This window comes from Bombina bombina, chromosome 7, assembly GCF_027579735.1.
Source record: "Bombina bombina isolate aBomBom1 chromosome 7, aBomBom1.pri, whole genome shotgun sequence".
NCBI classification, from domain to species: domain Eukaryota; kingdom Metazoa; phylum Chordata; class Amphibia; order Anura; family Bombinatoridae; genus Bombina; species Bombina bombina.
In genome coordinates this window covers 170,203,827-170,217,481 of record NC_069505.1, presented here as the reverse complement: position 1 = coordinate 170,217,481, position 13,655 = coordinate 170,203,827, and the positions used below count along the sequence as shown (strand labels likewise).

Below are 13,655 nucleotides of genomic sequence, written 5' to 3'. Positions count from 1 at the left end.
GAGGTATGTCTACTTGTGCTGCCAACTTCTTAAGGCTCTGTGCTTGCGTGGGACAGCATTTTGCAGATTGCTGGAGATCCAGTTGTAGCGATGTTAGCACTGCTCCTAAACTTCTCTGTAGGTCATGGAAGTGCTGGGAGATTAGCAACTGCACCTTCTGCTCCAAGATGTCTACCGCTTCCATTGGAGCCGGTCTGTATTGTACCGTTCGTTACAGTAATGATTGCCCAAGTGAAGTGAAACAATATAACAGCAGTAAGATTAATTGTTCCTTCTGTTGTAGAGCACTTGCAGTGTCTTTCGTGATGTCACTGCTTTCTAACGACAGAGGCAAGTGATTGCCCTGCCGGGGGGTAAGATGGTAGGCCACCCACAACCTCTAGAAAGTTCCGGTGAGCTGTATAGTGCATCAAATCTAAAGATAGTGGTGAAGCACATAGGAGCTTGCCATGCTGTAGTAGTTTAACCCAAAAAATATGTGTGATGGTGCGTTTGGAAAAAGATTTCACATAGATTTGTGCTGAGGGTTGAAGGAGCTGAAATGCATGCAACCTATCATGGCCGCCACCTGGAAGTTCCCTCACGTTGGACAGTTTTTAACACTTAAAAGAACATTCAGGTCACAATTTAAATGCACATAGATGAATTATATCTTTGAATAGAAACATATTTGCAATATACATGTATTGTCAAACGTGCTTCTAGTAAAACGTATGACTGTTTTAGTGTTAACATGTTTCTCTGCACGTGCATGTGAAGCATAGCTAGATATTCTCGGTGCACCAGCATTTTAAATACTGCAGCTGCTCAAAGCACAAGTGGGGCTTGTAATCATGTCAGCAATTAACAAATTGTGTCATTACCACATGGTACAAGCACCTTAGGCTCTCTTAGCAAGTGCTGTGTTAAAAATGCTGGTGCACAGTGTCTACTTAAATACACTTTTGAAACAGCTATAGCTTTTATTAGAAGCATTTTTGCTAATACATGTATATTACAAATATGCTTCTGTTCAAAACTGAAATGCATCCATGTGGATTCGAATTTTGGCTGGACTGTACCTTTAAGGAGACATCAAATTTCAAATGTAATTCCCTATAAAGGGCCAGATTACGAGTGTAGAGCTATTTAGCGCTTTGGCTAGAGTGCTAATTGCACTAGAAGTAAACTTTTTGCATGCATCGGGTTGTGCTGGTATTACAAGTTGTAAGTAAAAAGTTGTCGCGCTCACACTAACCCGATGCGTGCAAAAAGCCGAACTTACAATATCACGCGCAAACACAATTGCACATATTCTCATGTGCGCTACCCCGACAAGAAAATATGAATATTTTACATTCCAATGTTCTGCACATTGCAGAATATGTTCTATTTATTCATAAATACATACAGTATTTATATATATATATATATATATATATATATAATGGTATTTTGGTACAATATCTATACCTATATATAGCCATGATTACATATAGGTATATATATATATCTAGAAATATCTATTTAGAAACAAAAAATAGAAAATGTTCTGCTATTTGCAGAACATTGGAATATAAAATATTTAGAGTAAATACACACTATAACAATTTATAAAATATGTATTTATATGTGAACATATGTATTTGTGTGTTAATATATGTATATACATCTGTAAATACATATATAAACATATAAATACATAAATACATATGTACACACACACATATATAAATATATATATATATATATATATATATATATATATACATACATATCCATATTTATATTTAGAGATGTATATTTATGTATGTATGTATTTGTTAAAGCCCTGTGCCTGCCTTTTTTTTTCTAACACATTTGAGCCCATATAACTTTTGTGTGCCATATTTTTTGTGAATATTTTTTATTAGATGGTGTTATTATGAGTGTAACTGTACTTATGTATTTGTGATGTGTTTTGTGACACTTTTTTTTTTGTGAAACAGTTAACCAGAGCGCTGAGGTCGCAGTAACCCGACACTCATTAACTTAAATTGTACTCAAGCAATCACATTTATTTTCAACTTGTAATACCAGTGCAATTTAACCCGCACGCAAACAATTGCAAAAACCTGATATTGCTTGTGTGCAAATATTTACGCTCCACTTGTAATCTGGCCCAAAATGTTTTTTGTTTTGTTTTTTGTTTACATTACTGCTTTTGTAAACTATTTATGATTATTCTTCTTGTTCTTCCCAGAGAGACTGGAGTACTTCCATCTTGCTTTAAACTGACATTAAACAGTAGCTTTGCCCTTCACAGTATGAATCACTCCAGTAAGGAAGGATTCACTGCATATTATGTTTGACACCTTTCTCATCATCCAGCTTCAAACTCTGCACAAATTGCTCCTGCGGTTTAGCCCTAGGGGCCAAATTATCAATGTGCGGACAGACATGATCCGCTGTAGAGATCATGTCCGCCACACATCGATAAATGCCGACAGCATACACTGTCGGCATTTATCACTGCATAAGTATTTCACAAGAAATGCTTATGCAATTTCACCCCCTGCACATTCGCAGCCAATCGGCCGCTAGCACTGGGTGTCAATCAACCCGATCGTATGCGTGCGATTGGGCTGATTGCTGTCCGCCGCCACAGAGGTGGTGTACAAGTTAAGGAGCAGTGGTCTTAAGAGCGCTGCTTCTTAACTCCTGTTTACTGCGAGGCTGAAGGCTCGTGCGAAAACAGTTACATTTAGCTAAATATGGGGCTTGTTAAATTGGCCACCTAGTCTTGTGTTCTTTTAACCCCTTAATGACCACAATGTCACTGGTCGTTAAGGGTTTTTTCCTGACATAAAAGCACAAGTCTAGCAAGAACACGCTATTAATTCCATCCCTCCAGCAGGCTTTGTGGAATAGAGCAGTCTCAACGCTGGTGGCAAGACCACGCTATAAAACAATCAAGTCCCAAAAAAAGGCCAGTGACATACAGGGTACGTCGCTGGTCCTTAAGGGGTTAAGGTGCTCACAACAAGAATATAACAGTGGTGTGGTTATGGATATTATTGTCTGGCACTTAGCCATGAATCAGCAATATACGCATATACAATAACTCACAGGTAATGGACTAATGTTCAGCAAATGTCAACTACGATTTTGTAAGTATATGAGAGTGGCAATACATATAAGCATATGTACAGTATGCGTATTAATAAATATATAGTGTATATTCAGTTGCTGAGTGGATATTAGAAAATAATTGAGATCTTTTTGTTTATTAAATTATAATTAATTAACTGAGCAGACGCAATACTTAGCAACACAATTAAAATAGAAGGATTAAGGGCTTTGTAATAAAAAAAAAATCATACTTTGCCTACTGCACGTTTGAATCACAATGCATATTTATACGACCTCTATAAGCACAGGGTCTTGATTATATAGCAGGGGTTCTTTTTTATATGGAACAGAGAACTCAGTAAAATAAAAGTAAAATTTACTTAAAAAATCCATTATTCCTTATTTATTGCAAGCTGCTTCTTGTTTAGTTTCATGCCACATCCAATTTGTATTCAAAATCTGTTTAATGACATTACTTCAATTTGATACCAACTCATCTAAGGAAATCTCCAGTTGACTATTCTTTAAAAAGTAAGGCAGATATAAAATCAAGATGATTTATTTACTTACAAGTTTAATATTCATGAACTGAATGTAATATTTAGGCTTCAAGAACAAACATATAACAAGCTACATTTTGTTATCACATTTAACAAATACAGGTTTAAGTTCAAAGAAGGAGAGACAAATAAATACATTTATTATATTATTGGCCCATCCAGTCTGCCTATCCTGTTCTTGCTTCGCCTGTATAGCAGAGCTGAATCTTTAACACATTACAAATAAACGGCTAGATTACGAGTTTTGTGTTATGAGCGGTGCGGTGCTAACTTGCACAGTATTGTCACTGCTCACTTCCCTACAGCGCTGGTATTACAGATTTATAAAAATCCGGCGTTATTAGGCAAAAAGTGAGCGTAGAGCAAAATTGTGTTCCATACCGCACTCCAATACCAGCGCTGCTGAAAGCCGCGGTGAGCTGTTTTTACGTGCTCGTGCACGATTTCCCCATAGACATTAATAGGGGGAGTCAGCTGAAAAAAAGTCTAACACCTGCAAAAAAGCAGCGTAAAGCTCAGTAACGCAGCCCCATTGATTCCTATCGGGAAACAAAATTTATGTTTACACATAACACCCTAACATGAACCCCGAGTCTAAACACCCCCAATCTTACACTTATTAACCCCTAATCTGCCGCCCCCGACATCGCTGACACCTACATTATACTTATTAACCCCTAATCTGCCGCTCCGGACATCACCGCCACTATAATAAACATATTAACCCCTAAACCGTTGCACTCCCGCATCACAAACACTAGTTAAATATTATTAACCCCTAATCTGCTGCCCCTAACATCACCGCCACCTACCTACATTTATTAACCCCTAATCTGCTGCCCCCAACGTCGCCACCACTATTCTAAATGTATTAACCCCTAAACCTAAGTCTAACCCTAACCCTAACACCATGTAATTTAAATAAAATTAAAATACATCTAAATAAAACCTACTATCATTACCTAAATTATTCCTATTTAAAACTAAATACTTACCTATAAGATAAACCCTAAGCTTGCTACAATATAACTAATAGTTACATTGTAGCTAGCTTAGGGTTTATTTTTATTTCGCAGCTAAGTTTGTATTTATTTTAACTAGGTAGATTAGTTACTAAATAGTTATTAACTATTTACTAACTTCCTAGCTAAAATAAATACAAAATTACCCTAACACTCAATCCTATTGGCTGATTGGATCAGTCAATAGGATTGAAGCTCAATCTTATTGGCTGATTGCATCAGCCAATATGATTTTTTCACCTTTAATTCCGATTGGCTGATAGAATTCTATCAGCCAATTGGAATTCAAGGGATGCCATCTTGGATGACATCATTTAAAGGAACCTTCATTCTGCAAAAACACTTCGATTGAAGAGGATGCTCCGTGCCGGATGTCTTGAAGATGGAGCCGCTCCGCGCCGGATGGATGAAGATAGAAGATGCCGTCTGGATGAAGACTTCGGCCACTTGGATGAAGACTTCGGCCACTTGGATGAAGACTTCTGCCGGCGTCGATGAGGACTTCTGCCGCTTTGTTGAGGATGGATGTCGGGTCTTCAAAAACTGGATCTTCGGGGGTTAGTGTTAGGCTTTTTTAAGGGTTTATTGGGTGGGTTTTATTTTTAGATTAGGGGTTTGGGCACTTGAAAAAGAGCTAAATGCCCTTTTAAGGGCAATGCCCATCCAAATACCCTTTTAAGGGCAATGGGGAGCTTAGGTTTTTTTAGTTAGGATTTTATTTGGGGGGTTGGTTGTGTGGGTGGTGGGTTTTACTATTGGGGGGTTGTTTGTATATTTTTTTTACAGGTAAAAGAGCTGATTTCTTTGCCCCGCAAAAAAGGCCATTTTAAGGGCTATTGGTAGTTTAGTTTAGGCTAGGGTTTTTTTATTTTTTTTATTTTTTTTGGGGGGGGGGTATTTTGATAGGGCTATTAGATTAGGTGTAATTAATTTAAATATCTGATAATGTCTATTTTTATTTTGTGTAATTTAGTGTTTGTTTGTTTTTGTAATTTAAGTAATTGTATTTAATTGTAGTGTAATGTTAGGTATTAGTGTAACTCAGGTTAGGTTTTATTTTACAGGTAAATTTGTATTTATTTTAGCTAAGTAGTTAGTAAATAGTTAATAACTATTTACTAACTATTATACCTAGTTAAAATAAATACAAACTTAGCTGTGAAATAAAAATAAACCCTAAGATAGCTACAATGTAACTATTAGTTATATTGTAGCAAGCTTAGGGATTATTTTATAGGTAAGTATTTAGTTTTAAATAGGAATAATTTAGGTAATGATAGAAGGTTTTATTTAGATTTATTTTAATTATATTTAAGTTAGGGGGTGTTAGGGTTAGGGTTAGACTTAGGTTTAGGGGTTAATAAATTTAGTATAGTGGCAGCGACGTTGGGGGCAGCAGATTAGGGGTTAATAAATGTAGGTAGGTGGCAGCGATGTTAGGGGCGGCAGATTAGGGGTTAATAATATTTAACTAGTGTTTGCGATGCGGGAGTGTGGCAGTTTAGGGTTTAATATGTTTATTATAGTGGCTGCGATGTCCGGAGCGGCAGATTAGGGGTTAATAATTTTATTTTAGTGTTTGTGATGCGGGAGGGCCTCGGTTTAGGGGTTAATAGGTAGTTTATGGGTGTTAGTGTACTTTTTAGCACTTTAGTTATGAGTTTTATGTTACAGCTTTGTAGCGTAAAACTCATAACTACTGACTTTCAGTTTTACGGTATGGATCTTGGCGGTATAGGGTGTACTGCTCACTTTTTGGCCTCCCAGGCAGACTCGTAATACTGGCGCAAAGGAAGTCCCATTGAAAAAGGAATTTTTGAAAGCTGCGGTAATTACGTTGCGTTAAGGCCAAAAAAGAGTGCGGTGCCCCTAAACCTGCAAGACTCGTAATACCAGCGGTAGTGAAAAAGCAGCGTTATGAGCCTTAACGCTGCTTTTTCACCCATACCGCAAAACACGTAATCTAGCCGAAAGATAATAATAATTGTGAAAACTATACTGGTATTAAATGTAAATGAAATAATATTGTATTCAAAAGACAATAATAATATTACATAAAAAAATTATATTTTTATACTAAACATCAAAACATAATATTAAAATGAAAATCTAGACCCATTATTTATGTATTTCATCTGCAGGATAATGCACTTGTTTACAGACTAGCTTCACTTGACTTTGTAAAGTTTAAAGTCAGTTCTAATTCATTTAAAATCGATAAAGTAATTTACAGTTAATCAGAATAAAGTAAATGCAAGTCGGTTGACTGGTTTATTAAAGTGAGATAATTTCAAAGTTGGTCCAGGTCGGTTTATTTAATTTATTTATGTAATTCATTGGCTTTTTGTGGATAGAGCAACTTTAGGTTAAAGGGACACTAAACCCAATTTTTTTCTTTCATGATTCAGATAGAGCATTCAATTTAAAAAAAAAACTTTCTAATTTACTTCTGTTATCAATTTTTCTTTGTTATCTTGGTATCTTTATTTGAAAAGCAGGAATATAAGCTTAGCAGCAGTCCCATTTATGTTTCATCACCTGGGTAGCGCTTGCTGATTGGTGGCTAAATTTAGTCACCAACCAGCAAGCACTAGCCAGGGTGCTGAACCAAAAATGGGCCTGCTGCTAAGCTTACATTCCTGCTTTTCAAATAAAGATACCAAGAGAACAAAGAAAAACTGATAATAGGAGTAAATTGGAAAGTTTTTTTTTTAAATTGCATGCTCTATATGAATCATGAAAGAAAAAAATTGGGTTTAGTGTCCCTTTAACCTAAAGTTGCTCTATCCACAAAAAGCCAATGAATTACATAAATTAATTAAAATAAACCGACCTGGACCAACTTTGAAATTATCTCACTTTAATAAACCAGTCAACCGACTTGCATTTACTTTATTCTGATTAACTGTAAATTACTTTATCGATTTTAAATGAATTAGAAACTGACTTTTAAACTTTACAAAGTCAAGTGAAGCTAGTCTGTAAACAAGTGCATTATCCTGCAGATGAAATACATAAATAATGGGTCTAGATTTTCATTTTAATATTATGTTTTGATGTTTAGTATAAAAATATAATTTTTTTATGTAATATTATATTGTCTTTTGAATACAATATTATTACATTTACATTTAATACCAGTATAGTTTTCACAATTATTATTATCTTTCGGCTAGATTACGTGTTTTGCGGTATGGGTGAAAAAGCAGCGTTAAGGCTCATAACGCTGCTTTTTTCACTACCGCTGGTATTCGAGTCTGCAGGTTTAGGGGCACCGCATCTCTTTTTTGGCCTTAACGCAACGTAATTACCGCAGCTTTCAAAAATTCCTTTTTCAATGGGACTTCCTTTGCGCCAGTATTACGAGTCTGCCTGGGAGGCCAAAAGTGAGCAGTACCACCCTATATACCGCCAAGATCCATACCGTAAAACTGAAAGTCAGTAGTTATGAGTTTTACGCTACAAAGCTGTAACATAAAACTCATAACTAAAGTGCTAAAAAAAGTACACTAACACCCATAAACTACCTATTAACCCCTAAACCGAGGCCCTCCCGCATCACAAACACTAAAATAAAATTATTAACCCCTAATCTGCCGCTCCGGGACATCGCAGCCACTATAATAAACATATATTAAACCCTAAACTGCCACCACTCCGCATCGCAAACACTAGTTAAATATTATTAACCCCTAATCTGCCGCCCCTAACATCGCTGCCACCTACCTACATTTATTAACCCCTAATCTGCTGCCCCCCAACGTCGCTGCCACTATACTAAATTTATTAACCCCTAAACCTAAGTCTAACCCTAACCCTAACCACCCCCTAACCTTAAATATAATTAAAATAAATCTAAATAAAACCTTCTATCATTACCTAAATTATTCCTATTTAAAACTAAATACTTACCTATAAAATAATCCCTAAGCTTGCTACAATATAACTAATAGTTACATTGTAGCTATCTTAGGGTTTATTTTTATTTCACAGCTAAGTTTGTATTTATTTTAACTAGGTATAATAGTTAGTAAATAGTTATTAACTATTTACTAACTACTTAGCTAAAATAAATACAAATTTACCTGTAAAATAAAACCTAACCTGAGTTACACTAATACCTAACATTACACTACAATTAAATACAATTACTTAAATTACAAAAACAAACAAACACTAAATTACACAAAATAAAAATAGACATTATCAGATATTTAAATTAATTACACCTAATCTAATAGCCCTATCAAAATACCCCCCCCCCCAAAAAAAATAAAAAAAATAAAAAAACCCTAGCCTAAACTAAACTACCAATAGCCCTTAAAATGGCCTTTTTTGCGGGGGCAAAGAAATCAGCTCTTTTACCTGTAAAAAAAATATACAAACAACCCCCCAATAGTAAAACCCACCACCCACACAACCAAACCCCCAAATAAAATCCTAACTAAAAAAACCTAAGCTCCCCATTGCCCTTAAAAGGGTATTTGGATGGGCATTGCCCTTAAAAAGGGCATTTAGCTCTTTTTCAAGTGCCCAAAACCCTAATCTAAAAATAAAACCCACCCAATAAACCCTTAAAAAAGCCTAACACTAACCCCCGAAGATCCAGTTTTTGAAGACCCGACATCCATCCTCAACAAAGCGGCAGAAGTCCTCATCGACGCCGGCAGAAGTCTTCATCCAAGTGGCCGAAGTCTTCATCCAAGTGGCCGAAGTCTTCATCCAGACGGCATCTTCTATCTTCATCCATCCGGCGCGGAGCGGCTCCATCTTCAAGACATCCGGCACGGAGCATCCTCTTCAATCGAAGTGTTTTTGCAGAATGAAGGTTCCTTTAAATGATGTCATCCAAGATGGCATCCCTTGAATTCCAATTGGCTGATAGAATTCTATCAGCCAATCGGAATTAAAGGTGAAAAAATCATATTGGCTGATGCAATCAGCCAATAAGATTGAGCTTCAATCCTATTGACTGATCCAATCAGCCAATAGGATTGAGTGTTAGGGTAATTTTTGTATTTATTTTAGCTAGGAAGTTAGTAAATAGTTAATAACTATTTAGTAACTAATCTACCTAGTTAAAATAAATACAAACTTAGCTGCGAAATAAAAATAAACCCTAAGCTAGCTACAATGTAACTATTAGTTATATTGTAGCAAGCTTAGGGTTTATCTTATAGGTAAGTATTTAGTTTTAAATAGGAATAATTTAGGTAATGATAGTAGGTTTTATTTAGATGTATTTTAATTTTATTTAAATTACATGGTGTTAGGGTTAGGGTTAGACTTAGGTTTAGGGGTTAATACATTTAGAATAGTGGTGGCGACGTTGGGGGCAGCAGATTAGGGGTTAATAAATGTAGGTAGGTAGGCGGTGATGTTAGGGGCAGCAGATTAGGGGTTAATAATATTTAACTAGTGTTTGTGATGCGGGAGTGCAACGGTTTTAGGGGTTAATATGTTTATTATAGTGGCGGTGATGTCCGGTAGCGGCAGATTAGGGGTTAATAAGTATAATGTAGGTGTCAGCGATGTCGGGGGCGGCAGATTAGGGGTTAATAAGTGTAAGATTGGGGGGTGTTTAGACTCGGGGTTCATGTTAGGGTGTTATGTGTAAACATAAATTTTGTTTCCTCGATAGGAATCAATGGGGCTGCGTTACTGAGCTTTACGCTGCTTTTTTGCAGGTGTTAGACTTTTTTTCAGCTGACTCCCCCTATTAATGTCTATGGGGAAATCGTGCACGAGCACGTAAAAACAGCTCACCGCGGCTTTCAGCAGCGCTGGTATTGGAGTGCGGTATGGAACACAATTTTGCTCTACGCTCACTTTTTGCCTAATAACGCCGGATTTTTTATAAATCTGTAATACCAGCGCTGTAGGGAAGTGAGCAGTGACAATACTGTGCAAGTTAGCACCGCACCGCTCATAACACAAAACTCGTAATCTAGCCGTTTATTTGTAATGTGTTAAAGATTCAGCTCTGCTATACAGGCGAAGCAAGAACAGGATAGGCAGACTGGATGGGCCAATAATATAATAAATGTATTTATTTGTCTCTCCTTCTTTGAACTTAAACCTGTATTTGTTAAATGTGATAACAAAATGTAGCTTGTTATATGTTTGTTCTTGAAGCCTAAATATTACATTCAGTTCATGAATATTAAACTTGTAAGTAAATAAATCATCTTGATTTTATATCTGCCTTACTTTTTAAAGAATAGTCAACTGGAGATTTCCTTAGATGAGTTGGTATCAAATTGAAGTAATGTCATTAAACAGATTTTGAATACAAATTGGATGTGGCATGAAACTAAACAAGAAGCAGCTTGCAATAAATAAGGAATAATGGATTTTTTAAGTAAATTTTACTTTTATTTTACTGAGTTCTCTGTTCCATATAAAAAAGAACCCCTGCTATATAATCAAGACCCTGTGCTTATAGAGGTCGTATAAATATGCATTGTGATTCAAACGTGCAGTAGGCAAAGTATGATTTTTTTTTATTACAAAGCCCTTAATCCTTCTATTTTAATTGTGTTGCTAAGTATTGCGTCTGCTCAGTTAATTAATTATAATTTAATAAACAAAAAGATCTCAATTATTTTCTAATATCCACTCAGCAACTGAATATACACTATATATTTATTAATACGCATACTGTACATATGCTTATATGTATTGCCACTCTCATATACTTACAAAATCGTAGTTGACATTTGCTGAACATTAGTCCATTACCTGTGAGTTATTGTATATGCGTATATTGCTGATTCATGGCTAAGTGCCAGACAATAATATCCATAACCACACCACTGTTATATTCTTGTTGTGAGCACCTTAACCCCTTAAGGACCAGCGACGTACCCTGTATGTCACTGGCCTTTTTTTTGGGACTTGATTGTTTTATAGCGTGGTCTTGCCACCAGCGTTGAGACTGCTCTATTCCACAAAGCCTGCTGGAGGGATGGAATTAATAGCGTGTTCTTGCTAGACTTGTGCTTTTATGTCAGGAAAAAAACCCTTAACGACCAGTGACATTGTGGTCATTAAGGGGTTAAAAGAACACAAGACTAGGTGGCCAATTTAACAAGCCCCATATTTAGCTAAATGTAACTGTTTTCGCACGAGCCTTCAGCCTCGCAGTAAACAGGAGTTAAGAAGCAGCGCTCTTAAGACCACTGCTCCTTAACTTGTACACCACCTCTGTGGCGGCGGACAGCAATCAGCCCAATCGCACGCATACGATCGGGTTGATTGACACCCAGTGCTAGCGGCCGATTGGCTGCGAATGTGCAGGGGGGTGAAATTGCATAAGCATTTCTTGTGAAATACTTATGCAGTGATAAATGCCGACAGTGTATGCTGTCGGCATTTATCGATGTGTGGCGGACATGATCTCTACAGCGGATCATGTCTGTCCGCACATTGATAATTTGGCCCCTAGGGCTAAACCGCAGGAGCAATTTGTGCAGAGTTTGAAGCTGGATGATGAGAAAGGTGTCAAACATAATATGCAGTGAATCCTTCCTTACTGGAGTGATTCATACTGTGAAGGGCAAAGCTACTGTTTAATGTCAGTTTAAAGCAAGATGGAAGTACTCCAGTCTCTCTGGGAAGAACAAGAAGAATAATCATAAATAGTTTACAAAAGCAGTAATGTAAACAAAAAACAAACAAAAAACATTTTGGGCCAGATTACAAGTGGAGCGTAAATATTTGCACACAAGCAATATCAGGTTTTTGCAATTGTTTGCGTGCGGGTTAAATTGCACTGGTATTACAAGTTGAAAATAAATGTGATTGCTTGAGTACAATTTAAGTTAATGAGTGTCGGGGTTACTGCGACCTCAGCGCTCTGGTTAACTGTTTCACAAAAAAAAAAGTGTCACAAAACACATCACAAATACATAAGTACAGTTACACTCATAATAACACCATCTAATAAAAAATATTCACAAAAAATATGGCACACAAAAGTTATATGGGCTCAAATGTGTTAGAAAAAAAAAGGCAGGCACAGGGCTTTAACAAATACATACATACATAAATATACATCTCTAAATATAAATATGGATATGTATGTATATATATATATATATATATATATATATATATATATTTATATATGTGTGTGTGTACATATGTATTTATGTATTTATATGTTTATATATGTATTTACAGATGTATATACATATATTAACACACAAATACATATGTTCACATATAAATACATATTTTATAAATTGTTATAGTGTGTATTTACTCTAAATATTTTATATTCCAATGTTCTGCAAATAGCAGAACATTTTCTATTTTTTGTTTCTAAATAGATATTTCTAGATATATATATATACCTATATGTAATCATGGCTATATATAGGTATAGATATTGTACCAAAATACCATTATATATATATATATATATATATATATATAAATACTGTATGTATTTATGAATAAATAGAACATATTCTGCAATGTGCAGAACATTGGAATGTAAAATATTCATATTTTCTTGTCGGGGTAGCGCACATGAGAATATGTGCAATTGTGTTTGCGCGTGATATTGTAAGTTCGGCTTTTTGCACGCATCGGGTTAGTGTGAGCGCGACAACTTTTTACTTACAACTTGTAATACCAGCACAACCCGATGCATGCAAAAAGTTTACTTCTAGTGCAATTAGCACTCTAGCCAAAGCGCTAAATAGCTCTACACTCGTAATCTGGCCCTTTATAGGGAATTACATTTGAAATTTGATGTCTCCTTAAAGGTACAGTCCAGCCAAAATTCGAATCCACATGGATGCATTTCAGTTTTGAACAGAAGCATATTTGTAATATACATGTATTAGCAAAAATGCTTCTAATAAAAGCTATAGCTGTTTCAAAAGTGTATTTAAGTAGACACTGTGCACCAGCATTTTTAACACAGCACTTGCTAAGAGAGCCTAAGGTGCTTGTACCATGTGGTAATGACACA

General features: G+C 35.9%; 1 protein-coding gene across 3 annotated transcripts in view; it reads left to right on the top strand.

Moving 5' to 3' along the window:
* Window positions 1-13,655, top strand: part of WT1 (WT1 transcription factor) — a 140,716-nt gene that overhangs the window by 8,664 nt on the left and 118,397 nt on the right. The gene's annotated exons all lie outside the window — the stretch shown is intronic.